Below are 12226 nucleotides of genomic sequence, written 5' to 3' on the forward strand. Positions count from 1 at the left end.
AAAGGATTACAGCCAGCCCTTAGAAGTGTGTTTAATTAGAAGCCTGCTGCTATGAAGATATGCTAGTAGGCTTCTTTCACAGAGAGACAGGGGTTCTGGGTCTGTTACCTCTTGCTGTGCCCTGGGGGTGGTCATTGTTTAAGAATCTTTCTCCATTGGTTACACTCCTGTGGGACCCACGAGCATAAGCTTCCTGGCCATCAGAGCCAGGTGGTCTAGAGGTGTCCCCAGTGGCAGCCACAGAAATTGGGGCACCAGAGGATGGTACAGGCTCCTTTCTGGGGGTACTGGTGAGCAGACGGAGAGCATAAAGATGGTGCCTGCTAGCCTCCGTCCCCAGAGGGTACCCCAGCAGGCCCCTAGGTGTGTGCTAAATTAGAGGCCTGCCCACCAGGCCAACACTTTACAATAAGCAAATAAGCCTCTGACAGGAAGCTTGGGCATCTCTCAATAGGCTGCTTCTGTGCCGGACTCTGGAGGAGAGAATCTGAGCACATGGGGCCCTTTAAGAGGCGTTTTTCAGTTCCCTATATAGCCTGTGGGTCTTGTGGATATGAGCTCTGTTGGTTTTCAAAGCTACATGTTGGGGGATGTCATCTCTCAGGTGCAGGTCTTAAAAGTTGGGGTGCCCGATGTGGGGTTCAAATCCTTCGCTCCTCAGAGAGATGCACTGGGTTTAGAGTTCACTCCAGATTATGGGCCACTGTGCTGGTGGTGGGTTTTATGGTGAGACTGTGTCTAAGCCTCCCCTGCTCACTTCGATGTGGGTTTTTTCTCATTTGCCCAGTGTGTAGCAGTTGCTTAGCTGGTTTTTAGGGGTTTTTCCCAGAGGGAATGTTTCCATATGTAGCTGTGGATTCAGTGTGTCTATAGGAGGAGGTAGGTTCAGGATCTTTCTACATCACATCTTGACCTGGAACCCCTGGACCTGGTTAAATGTTGAAATTCACTTCCTTTACCCATTCCCTATTTTTACTCACACACACCAAGGGAACAAGAACAGTTCTAGAGATGATGTTCTAGAGATGTTCTGGAGGAGATGTTCTAGAGATGTTCTAATGCAAGTTAACCTACAGTTCTCTGCTCATGCCAGATGAGAGAAACAAGGACTCATCCATCTAACATCGCACAACAGTTTCTTTCACATCGTGCATGTTTTTATATTGGATAGGACAAAACACTATATTATAAAATTAAACAAACACTAGTAGAAGCTACTACCAGTGGAGAAATCACAAAACCCCCAAATCCCCATCCTCAGAGAATTTTTAAAAAATAATATTAAGACCCAAATAGTCTTCCTGAAGACTAAGATGGAAACTAATACTGCGTGCCAGATAATGTTAGGGATGTGTGTGTGTGTGTGTGTGTGTGTGTGTGTGTGTGTGTAGGAATATATGATGTGTGTATATATGTGTGCAATCTTTAAGCATCACTTACAACTTGCCAGCCAAATATTAATAGTTTATAGATAAAGAAACTGAGATTCAGAGTGCCAGAAAGGAGATGAGCCAGGATTCAAACCATTTCTGTCTCTCTTCTAAGCTTACACTCTTTGTGCTACAGTGTGGTGGTATAGTGTGAGAGCTGGAAACACTACATGCATATCTGGCACATAGTAGTAACATGAAATAAATGCTAGCAATCATTACTGTTATTACACATTTCCTCCAAATGGATTAGCACATGTCCTGTGCTACTTTTATAGAAGTAATTTATAGAACGTCTGCTTTCCATTTTTAGATCACATTGTGGCTACTTACTACTTATATACAAAATAGAGACAACCAAATTTGCTGGGGCTTTCAGAGAAAGCTATTCCTCCAGAGAATCAAAACCTCTGACCCATTCCTCACAGATGTTTACAGGGAGGCTTAGACGCTGTGGCTGGGTCTCCTGGTTAGACTCCTGATGTTGAATTTGACCCTTCAGCTCTTCAAGTTTACTCAATATTGGGGAAGTGCCAGGGAGAAGTAAGGGTGGAAAGGTTCATTTAGCTATTTGGGAGAATGAAATGCCAATTGAATCACCATGGAATAGACTAGTATCTGCTTACAAACCCCTGGGGCTTTCTGAATAAACAGCCAAGAGGGGACTGAAAAGTGCACTTGGGATTTTCTCTGACTTGAAACACTTGGAAAGAGGCTTGGAGAAGTTAGGAGTGACTATTCCATAGGGGACCTTCTCCCTCTCTTTGTCAGCCTTCTCCATCCTGCACTCAGCTGCTCTTAGCTGCTTATCACTCGCCACAGAGTATTTTGTTCCTTTAACTTCTTTTTTAACAGAAGACCAGAGGCCCTACTTGCATAGTAGACCCAATGAAATAGCTACATTTTAATTAAATTTGTGCAGCTTTTATGACACCAGTGGGTAGCCCTCACCACTACCCGGAGAGCCATCAGATGTACTTCACATGTAATTAATCTCTAATGCTCAATTTTGTAAGATATGTAATAATACTGCCTGGATAGAAATGAGAGCTTCAGAGAAGAGTCATATTAAAGATGAAGAGAGAAGCTTTAGGAGGAATTGGTTTTCAAGAGAGCAACTAAGTGTGAACTTTATTAAAAGGAAAAGAAATAATGGGAATATCTTGCATTAAGTAAAAACGCCTGACATCTTCAATTTTTCAGTTTCTTTTATTTTACCCTAGACAAATGTTTGAGGGTTTGTTTTTATAATGTATACCATGTGTAATGTTACATTTGCAGCCTCAAAGATTTAATATTTGAGCAAGGGGAAGATTTGCTGTATTCAGGAATTACTGAGAGAGAGAGAGAGAGAGAGAGAGGACCCCCACTGTGACTAAACCCTTCAATAGAATCTAAATCCCTTTCCCTGCAAATATTTTGAGAACTTTTCAATCAAGAGTTTTTATTTTTAACTATCAAACTAACAAAAGACAATAAAATGCTATCTAAATCACTTGTGCTACATTTTGTAGTTTTCATGAAAAATTCATCATCTCACTTGATCCTCACACAGTGGGAGAAGGGAAGAGAAAGCGTTATTACTGTCTTGTCACAAGTTACAAAATGGATATTTGTAGAGAGCAAGTTGTTTGTCCAAGGTCAACCAGGTTGCTGATGAAGACTACGACTTCTGATTTATAATCTAATGACTTTTCCATTCTACCATCCTGATTCTAGTGTCATTTCCAGACCTTTTAAAAACTCTTTGTATATCCCAACATAAATGTCATATAATATTAAAGTCATAATAATGATTGTTGCTTAAGCTTGGGAGAAAAATTTCCTAGAAGAGATCATTCCATTACTTTCTAAAGAATTCTCAGCTGTAACCATGTAGCTTTTGGGACACAAGACCTCTTTCTGGTACCTCCTTTTCAGGTTTCACCCTTTTCCTGGATTCTCCATGTGGGCTAACAGTATCTCCATCCACCCTGTGGGCCATGCTACACTTCTCTTGACTCTTCACTCAATCATCATATTCAGCTACCAAGTTCTTTAATCCTACCTTCAAAATATCTTTGATCCCAAATAACTCCCATTCTGCTCATTTCCACTGTCACCGTTCAGATTTAAACCCTTATCTCTTTTCTGAAATTTGCCCATAAACCATGATTCTAATTCTCCTCACTCTATCCTCCTTCCTGTGACTTGAAATTATTGTTGGAAAACTTTGCTTCGATCGTGATTCTTCCCCACTTAAAAACCTTTATTGACTCTTTGTTTACAGGCAGGGTAACATGCAAACATGTTAACAAGTTATGTGAGACTTTCCACACCTACACTCGACATCTCTTTCTTCTCATTTCCTTCCTGTCATTCGCTCTGTGCTGTACCTACAGTGGACAAATCCCTGACTCACCATTCCTTGGATGTGTTACGTATGTCCAAATGTCTGTGCCCTTGTTTGTGGCCAACTTCTTTCCCTTTACATGCCCAGATCCATCTATAAAGTCCTAATCAATTTCTAGGACTCAGTTCAAATAAAATTTCCCTGCTACCCTCATGCCCTCAAGGAATTTCTCAGAAGCCTCTCTCTGTTTTCCATCATGTTAGCCATTCCTTTATTTCAGCCCTTTCATATTATGTTTTAAGTATTCATTTTGTAGCTGGTATTTGGGAAACAGAGTTAAATGGGCTTCGTGGGAAGGGTCAGGTCCCCATAAATTAACCCTAAGTTATTTGATTAAATGTAACTAGAATGAAAACTTGCACAGCCCACACTCTGAATTAGTAACATTTAGACTTCTCTACCTTTCAAAAAATATCTTCCAAGCTTCCAGGGGGAGAGGGCAAACTTAATTATTTTCTTAAAAGGCAGGAGGGAGTAAAAGGACCCAGCACCAGTTCTACATATATTCAGCATTATTAGCTACTAGAGTCTCATTTATATAATCACTCAAGCGGACACAGGTAGAGTAACAAAGAGTTGACCTGAGTGATAGAATACATGTGATTTGGTGGGCCATTCCAAACTCTGCCTGCTCTCCCACTATTTTAAGAGCAGGTGTTTGTGTGTGTGTGTGTGTTTGCATATACCTCACGTTCTCCTTGATTAGTACAGCTGTTCTAACCTTTTCCTTTAACTGACAATGTAAAAATATGAATATTCACCGCAACACCTAAAAATACTTCTGCACCGAAAAGCCCAAGCCTGTTGGACACCTCCTCCTTAGGCACCACTGCAGATCCTCTCTGCTTCACCTGTTTCTGCTTTCAGCCACTGCTCTGGTGACCAGTGTTGAGCAGGCTCCAATCACATTCCCTCTGAAGCAATCCCATATGTTGCCCTATGGTCAGAGAACATGCTCTTTATAATTTTGGAAGGCTTGTTTCGTAGCCCGGCATATGATCCATTTTGGTAAAAATTCCATGTGCACTTGAAAAGAATGAATATTTTGCCACTGTTCAGGAATTCCCGATAGAAGCCAATAAGGTTAATTTTGTTATTTCTGTTATTTTATTTTCTATCATGTGGATTCTTTGTCTGCTTGTTACTGCACATTATCAGTTACTGATGGTCTCCTAAAAGGATTGCAGATTTTACTATTTCTCCTTTTATTTTTTTGTCCTATATATTTTGAAGCTACATTTTTAGGATGTATAAAAATTTAGAATTTTTATCTTCTCCTTGTAGATTAAACTCTTAATCATTATAAAATATTCCTCTCTTGTTTTACTGTTGAATCTTCCCTAAGTGTATATTTGGAAACTATGCTATTAGGTGCATAAAAATTTAGAATTGTTATGTTTTTCTTATGGGTTTAACTGTTAATCATTGTGAAATGTTCCTCTTTAACTCTGGTATTGAATCTTACCTAAGATCTTTGTCTTCTTCAGCTTTCTTCTGGTTAGTGTTTTCGTGGTATTCCTGTTTCAATGTCTTACTTTCATCCTTGTGTTTAAGATGTGCCTCTCACATGTACCATATATTTTTATTTTTATTAAATCCACTTTACCATTTATTGTCCAGTTACATTTAATATAGTTATATTTTGTCTATCATCTTATATTAGTTTTCTGTTTGTCTCACCTGATTTATAAATTAGTAATTTTTAACCACTTTTCAGATAATGCTAAAGCCTTAGAATACTCCTATCATCCCCTTTTTGTGTCATGAACTTCTATTCTACATACATCTCAAACCTCACAAGAAGTCATTATTATTGTTTTGTACAGTCATTATGCTACATTTTTATCATATCTGTTGATCGTCATACCTTCCTGCATCTTGGAGTTTTAATATAGGAACATTTTTCCTTCTACCTCAAGAACTCCCTTTAGTATTTACTTCAATTGGGATATACTGGAGATGAGTTCTCTCTGTACATGTTTGCCTAGAGACATATATTTTGTCTTCCTATTAAAGATTGTTATCATCAGATATAAAATTCTAAATTTTATTTATTTTATTTATTATTATTATTTTTTTGCGGTACGCGGGCCTCTCACTGCTGTGGCCTCTCCCGTTGAGGAGCACAGGCTCCAGACGCGCAGGCTCAGCGGCTATGGCTCACGGGCCCAGCCGCTCCGCAGCATGTGGGATCTTCCCGGACCGGGGCACGAACTCGTGTCCCCTGTATCGGCAGGCAGACTCTCAACCGCTGTGCCACCAGGGAAGCCCTAATTTTAATTTTTCCCAGTACTTTGCAGATAGCACTCTACCGTCTTCTGGACTCCATCATGTCTGTTGAGAAACCAGCTGTAAGTCTTAATGTTGCTCCCCTGAAGACAATGTGCATTTTTCCTCTAACTGCAGTTAAGCCTTTGATTTTAATTACTTCTATTTTTTTATATATATATATATATATATATATATAATTTCTATGTATTTTATCCTTCATTGGGCTATAGAGTTCTGAATCTTTGGCATAATGACTTCTGCTAGTTTTGAAAAAATTTTGGCCATTCTCTTTAAAAATTCATTCTGTCCATTTTCTGTCTCCTATAACTCCTATAACTGCATATAGGTTAGACCTTTCTTTAATAATGTTCCATATATCTCTATTGATATTTTCTGTACCTTCCCTTTTTTTTTACTCTCCATGTGTGAGTTTGAATAGTTTATACTCATCTCTTTTTCTTTGTCCAATCTGATATTAAAGCCATATGTTAAAATTTTTATTTCAGTGACTGCATTTTTCAGTTTCAGAATTTTCACTTTATTATTTTTATAGACTTTTTATATGTAGTAAAATTCTTCATTATTTTACCCATTTTCTTGAACAAATTAGTCACAGTTATATAAACTAGTGTCTTGGTCAGTTGCAGGTCTGTTCGTATTGTCAATTTTTCCTTTGGGTCCTCTTTCCTGGTATGTTAGGTAATCTTTGTTGAATGACAGGCTTTGTATGTGAGAAATTATAGACAATGGGTGTTATTCTCTCACTACAGAGGATTCCCTTTTTTTCTGGTAAGTGACTAGAGTAGACATCTAAATCCTATGAGAAAATGATTTGATTTCAGACTGTTTCAGAGCTCTTAATATCAATCCTACCTCTCTTTCATCTCAACTTCTAAGGTGAAGTCCCCATAGGAGCCCCAAATGAGATTCTAGGGTGTTTATCAGGACATTTCACATTTGCTGGGTCCTGAACTCACATTTTTTTCTTCAAAACGCTGAGAACGATTGAAAGTTTTATTGAGTTTTTTGTTTGCCTTTTGTACCACACAACTTAAGAGTTGGCAAATTATTCAAAAGGGAAACTAATGTGGAGTGTCAGGCTTGCTTTGCTATACCTCACTTTTCTCCAAGATCCTGGTATCTCAAATCCTGCTTACTTTAGAAATCCTAACTCTAATTTTTGTCTCCTTAGTGCCATGAGATCACCGAAACTTTGCTTATACTTCTGCTTTTAGCAGTTACTTTTTTCTGGCTTCTCAGCCTTCTATCCTGTACTGCTTAAGAACTGTCATATGTCCCAAGGAGAAAAGTAGTAAGCAGACTGTTGGGATCACCTCAGTGAACTCTCGTTCTATTCAGGATTTTGGTCCCTCCAGTTATGAACTACCTGAAAAGTCTCTGATGATTCCAAATAGATGTTTTTCAGACTTTATTCAGATTTTCTAGTCATTAAGTGAAGTAGAAATACATTAACTTTAACAATCACAGCTTTTTGTATTGTTTCTCTTTCCACTATGAAGTGAGGCTGTCTCTTACAAGAAAGACTGTGGTTTTGAAGAAAAAATATAAATATGTAGACTCATTTTGTTAAACAAATTTACTGAGTATCCCATTACTGTTCTGGTGCTGTGCTAGGTGCTGAAAATAGAGTAATAGCACTATCTTTATCCTCAAGGATTCCCAGTCCAGTTGGGTGACAAGAAAGTAAACATATGATGAGTTCGGGTGTTAAGTGCTGTCATAGACATGTGCATAGGATTCTCCCATAAACAGAGGACAAGAAGATTCATTTAGTCAGACAGTTGGGGAGGAAAACAAAACAAATCCTGTCACTCTGGCACATTCCGATTTTCTCCATTTAAAAGGTTCCTACTGCTGTATAGGATCAAAGGGTACAGCTCCCCAGGTGTCACAGAGATGGGTCAAAGTACTTGTAGTCCTTTATTGTCCACTACATATTAGTTACAAAAACACTGTGGGAAAGAAATGAATGTAACCTATATATCAGCTGGGGGCTTCCTGCTCTTTGGATTTCAGGGTATAATTGACCCAGACTCCATACAACTCCATAGCCTATGTTATCTACTAATTTCGAGAATTTATCATCTCAAGGTCCCAGGGCTACTGCCACCTACAACCTGTACTGTGTGTAGTTTTACTCCAAATATATGTCAGTTTGGAATCTTTATGTTGCAAAGAATAAGAATTCCAACTCAAACTATAAGGGGCTTAAAGGGGATTTACTGAATTTCCTATCTGGAAAATTAAATTGAAGAGTGAAGATTAGTGAACTCCATTTTCCCACATCATTACCTCTGTGCTCTGCTGTTCACAGTGTAAGCTTCATCTAAGCCTGGCTCCCTCATGGTCACAGGATGCAACCAAAGCTGCATTCTTCTTCATTCAAGTCCACGTGAGAGGGGTTTCCTCTTAAAAGACCAGCAGAATTCCTAAACTTCATCCTGATTGTACCAGCTAAGGTTACATGCCTACCACTGAAGCTATGGCTATGGCCAGGAAAATAATGTACTGTATGGAGTGGAGTTATCCTTCCTCAAGCACAAGAACAGTGATTGAAGGATGGACACCAGAATGAAATCTGGATTTTGTTAAGAAAGGCGAACAATAGACTACTGATTTTTGGTACATAGGCAAAAATGTCTACTATACACACCAAGACATACAAGTCAGTTTCCAAAGAATCTACCTACACACAAAGTTTAATGAAAAATGTAGGTGCTACCAAAGATTTTCTGAGCAACACAGAGTTAGTTGTGTAATATGCATATCACAGTGCATAACTGATAAGAAAATTCCATCTTAGCTATGGTTGCCTTCCTCTCCCCATTTTCTTTTAAACTGTCCCTTATCGGGTGTTACTTCCCTCAGACTCTTCCCAGAGAAAGTGTCCAGATTCTCTGATTTCTTTTTCTGTCTAGGAAGTCTTGGTATCAGGCAGCAGTGGATTTAAAGTGGGGAGTGTGAAGAGACTTCTAGCCTCTTATTCACTCGTCTCTCAAAAACTATGATCTCTCAAAAGGAATCAACGGAGAATAAAAATTCCCCCATCTTATTACATTATTAAATACTTCTTTTTAAAAGGGAAATATTTCCACACAATAATTTGTATGCAAATGTAGCAGCATTATTCTTGCTAGCTAAAAAGTGGAAACATTCCAAATGTCTGTCTATGGGTGAAAGGGTACACAAAATGTAAAGCATTGGTACAATAGAATACTACTCAGCAATATAAAGGAACAGTTACAGATAAGGCTGCACTGTGAATGAACCTCAAAAACATCACGCAAAGTGAAAGAAGCCAGATGAAAAAGGCCATCTATTTTATGTCTATTTATCTTAAATGCCTAGGAAAAGCAAATCTATGGAGACTGAAAGGAGACCACTGGTTGCCTGGGCCTGGCGTGGGAATGGGGGTAGATGGCAGATGGGCATTTATCTCAGGGGGTGAGATAAATGTTCTAAAATTGGATTGAGGTAAAGGATGCACAACTCTGTAAATTTACTAAAAATCATTGAATACTTAAAATGGGTGAATTTCATGGTACATCAATTATACCTTAATAAGACTGTTTAAAAAAAAAGTAGGTGTGATTGTGCTTTGGTAACCAAAACATGAGTAAATTGAACATGTGTCACTTTCAGGTGAAACACTGACAGCCAGCACATGAGTCACCTTATCTCTTTCCCCTGACTCAGTGGTCATAGGAGTGTTACAACAGAGCTTGCATCAGCCTGGGCCTCTGTGTGACAACAAAGAGCAGAGCAGCCCATCGCCCAAAAGTGAACATGGGTTGTGAGCAGGAAACAGACCCTTGTGGGATAAAGGCACTGGGGAGAAATGTCAATATATATATTTTTTAAATACACACAATATAAACGAGAGGTATTAATAACACCAAGATGCTTTTCATTAAAAACCCAGATTTTTTGGTACCACATAAACAGCCTATTGCTGGATATGGAATGGCTTTAGACTGCTCCTCGTAAGCCACCAGATAATTAAGGCTTCGAGGATTCCATATTCCATGAATAGGAAAAAAAGCCTATTTTGCCTCATAAATGCCACAAACCCAGGATGTGAGACAGTACAAGTTTCACCTGCTTCCTTGATTTTCCCAACCTCCGCGAGTCTCATAGCAATGAGAGATAAAGCCATGCAATACTTTGAGCTTCTAAAAATAATTAGAAGCTGCAAGGTGCCTGTGACTTATTAAGTCAAAATAATTTATGCTATTTATTATTTAATGACTGATGCTTTGACATTCTCATTGCACAGCTGCAATTGAAAATATCACATTGTGATATTTATGTTGGGGGCAAGCATTTTTGTTTTCATACTTTGTATTTACTTCATTCAACATCCTTTTCACTTCAGTGCTCTGTCTCTCCCCTGGCAAGAACAAACTCATGCAGGGAGCCCTGATCAGCTGTCAGGATCTGTGAGCTCTGAGAGGGACCTAAGTTTGGTGGGATACCCTCCCCTTTACAAGAGATATTCCAAAGGAACCAGCCAAGTGCTGGGCTTTCATCCCCTCACAACCCACATTTTTCAAAAGTCTTTAAACTCCTTCCTTCTCTCTTCAACTCTCAAGAGGAATTGCACTGATAAGGTTTCTGTTCATCAAAACAGTGGAATGGCAGTGGCTCTGCTATTCCCAGGACACTTCCTTCTGGAAAAGGGCGGCTTCTCCCCTGAGAAGCTATTATAAAGAACAGGAGTTCTCCAGCTCCCATCGTGAATGTATCACTCCACTTCAGTTATTGTTTCTGTGGATTCCTTTTCCTTCTGTCTCTCTCCCCCACCCTCAAGCAGTTTTTAAAATCCATTACCTAGGGAGTTTCAAATTGTATCTGACCTATTGATTCCATGGGCTGTCTGTGTCCAATGGGCATGCAATACAATATACAACCTGAAGCCCAGAAAAAGGCAACTCACTGATGAAATAAGGAATACAGAACAGTAAACCACAATTTGGAATTTCGAGGGAAATGAAAGAAATATTTATGATATGGGGTTGGGAAATGAGATGCTGTATATAAAGAATGTAAGTAAAGCATAAAGCACTAGGCAGGGATAAGATATTGCCTCTATTAATAATAATTTAAAAATCTAATCTGAATTTGTTAGGGGCTACATGTGTTTCATCCAGATCTCTCCTGGATTTCAGGATGTTTTGTTGCTGGCATACACCCATAATCAGAAGACATTTATAAGGGAGGAGGGCATTGTATAAAAACTGTCCGTTTTCACACTTCTGCAAATCCAGGAAAAGGTTTTGTGGGAGGTAGCAAGAACACCTCAGAAGCAAACACCACTCTGTGATGCAGGGCATCCGTCAAAGAAGGGTCTGCTAGAAAACTGCATCTTTTGCTCTTTATAGTGGGTATGGATGTCTGGTCTGAGATAACTGCTATGCCATGGACCAAAATATTGGATAATTTAATTCTGTTTAATTCAACCAAATCTTTATTTTGTGCTAACCTGTGACCCAATCGCTATGTTCGTCTCTCCGGGGATATTAAAAATATGTAAGACATGGCCCATAACCTCAAGGAGTTAAGATTATAATTGAAGGAGCTTACGATCGAACTGGTTTTAAAAGGGGGAAGGTGTTACAAATGGTAACATTGATTCTTCATTTCTTTCTTTAACATATTAGCTTGAACAATCAAGAAATAGTCATGCTTTGGAGGAAAAATGAACATATACAAATAAAATGGTAACACGAGCTTTTATATTGTGCCTCAAGCAACAAAGCCTCCGTTTTCTCTGTTCTGCAGAATGAGTGGGGGGACCTACAGGATTAGATATATAATGTGTGGCCACTCTTCAGTAACCACTATTGAACTTCAAAATGAGTTTAGTCATTAGCTTTGACAAATGAGGAGCCTGCTATTGATTTTTACACATGTCTATCATGGGATCTATTTAAAAAGATCAGTCAATTCCAAGAAAGATTATGTTAATCTTATTGGTTTGATTTCCTAATAGGAGGAGAAGGAGCAGGGAGTGAAAGGAGAGGTCCAGAAACTGGCAACATCTGTATCATTTTCTTAAATCAATTCAAAAAACAATTTGGAGAAAAATCAAGTGCCTCTGTCTTATACAAGA

The sequence above is a fragment of the Globicephala melas genome, chromosome 2 (genome assembly GCF_963455315.2).
Source record: "Globicephala melas chromosome 2, mGloMel1.2, whole genome shotgun sequence".
In the NCBI taxonomy this organism is placed as follows: domain Eukaryota; kingdom Metazoa; phylum Chordata; class Mammalia; order Artiodactyla; family Delphinidae; genus Globicephala; species Globicephala melas.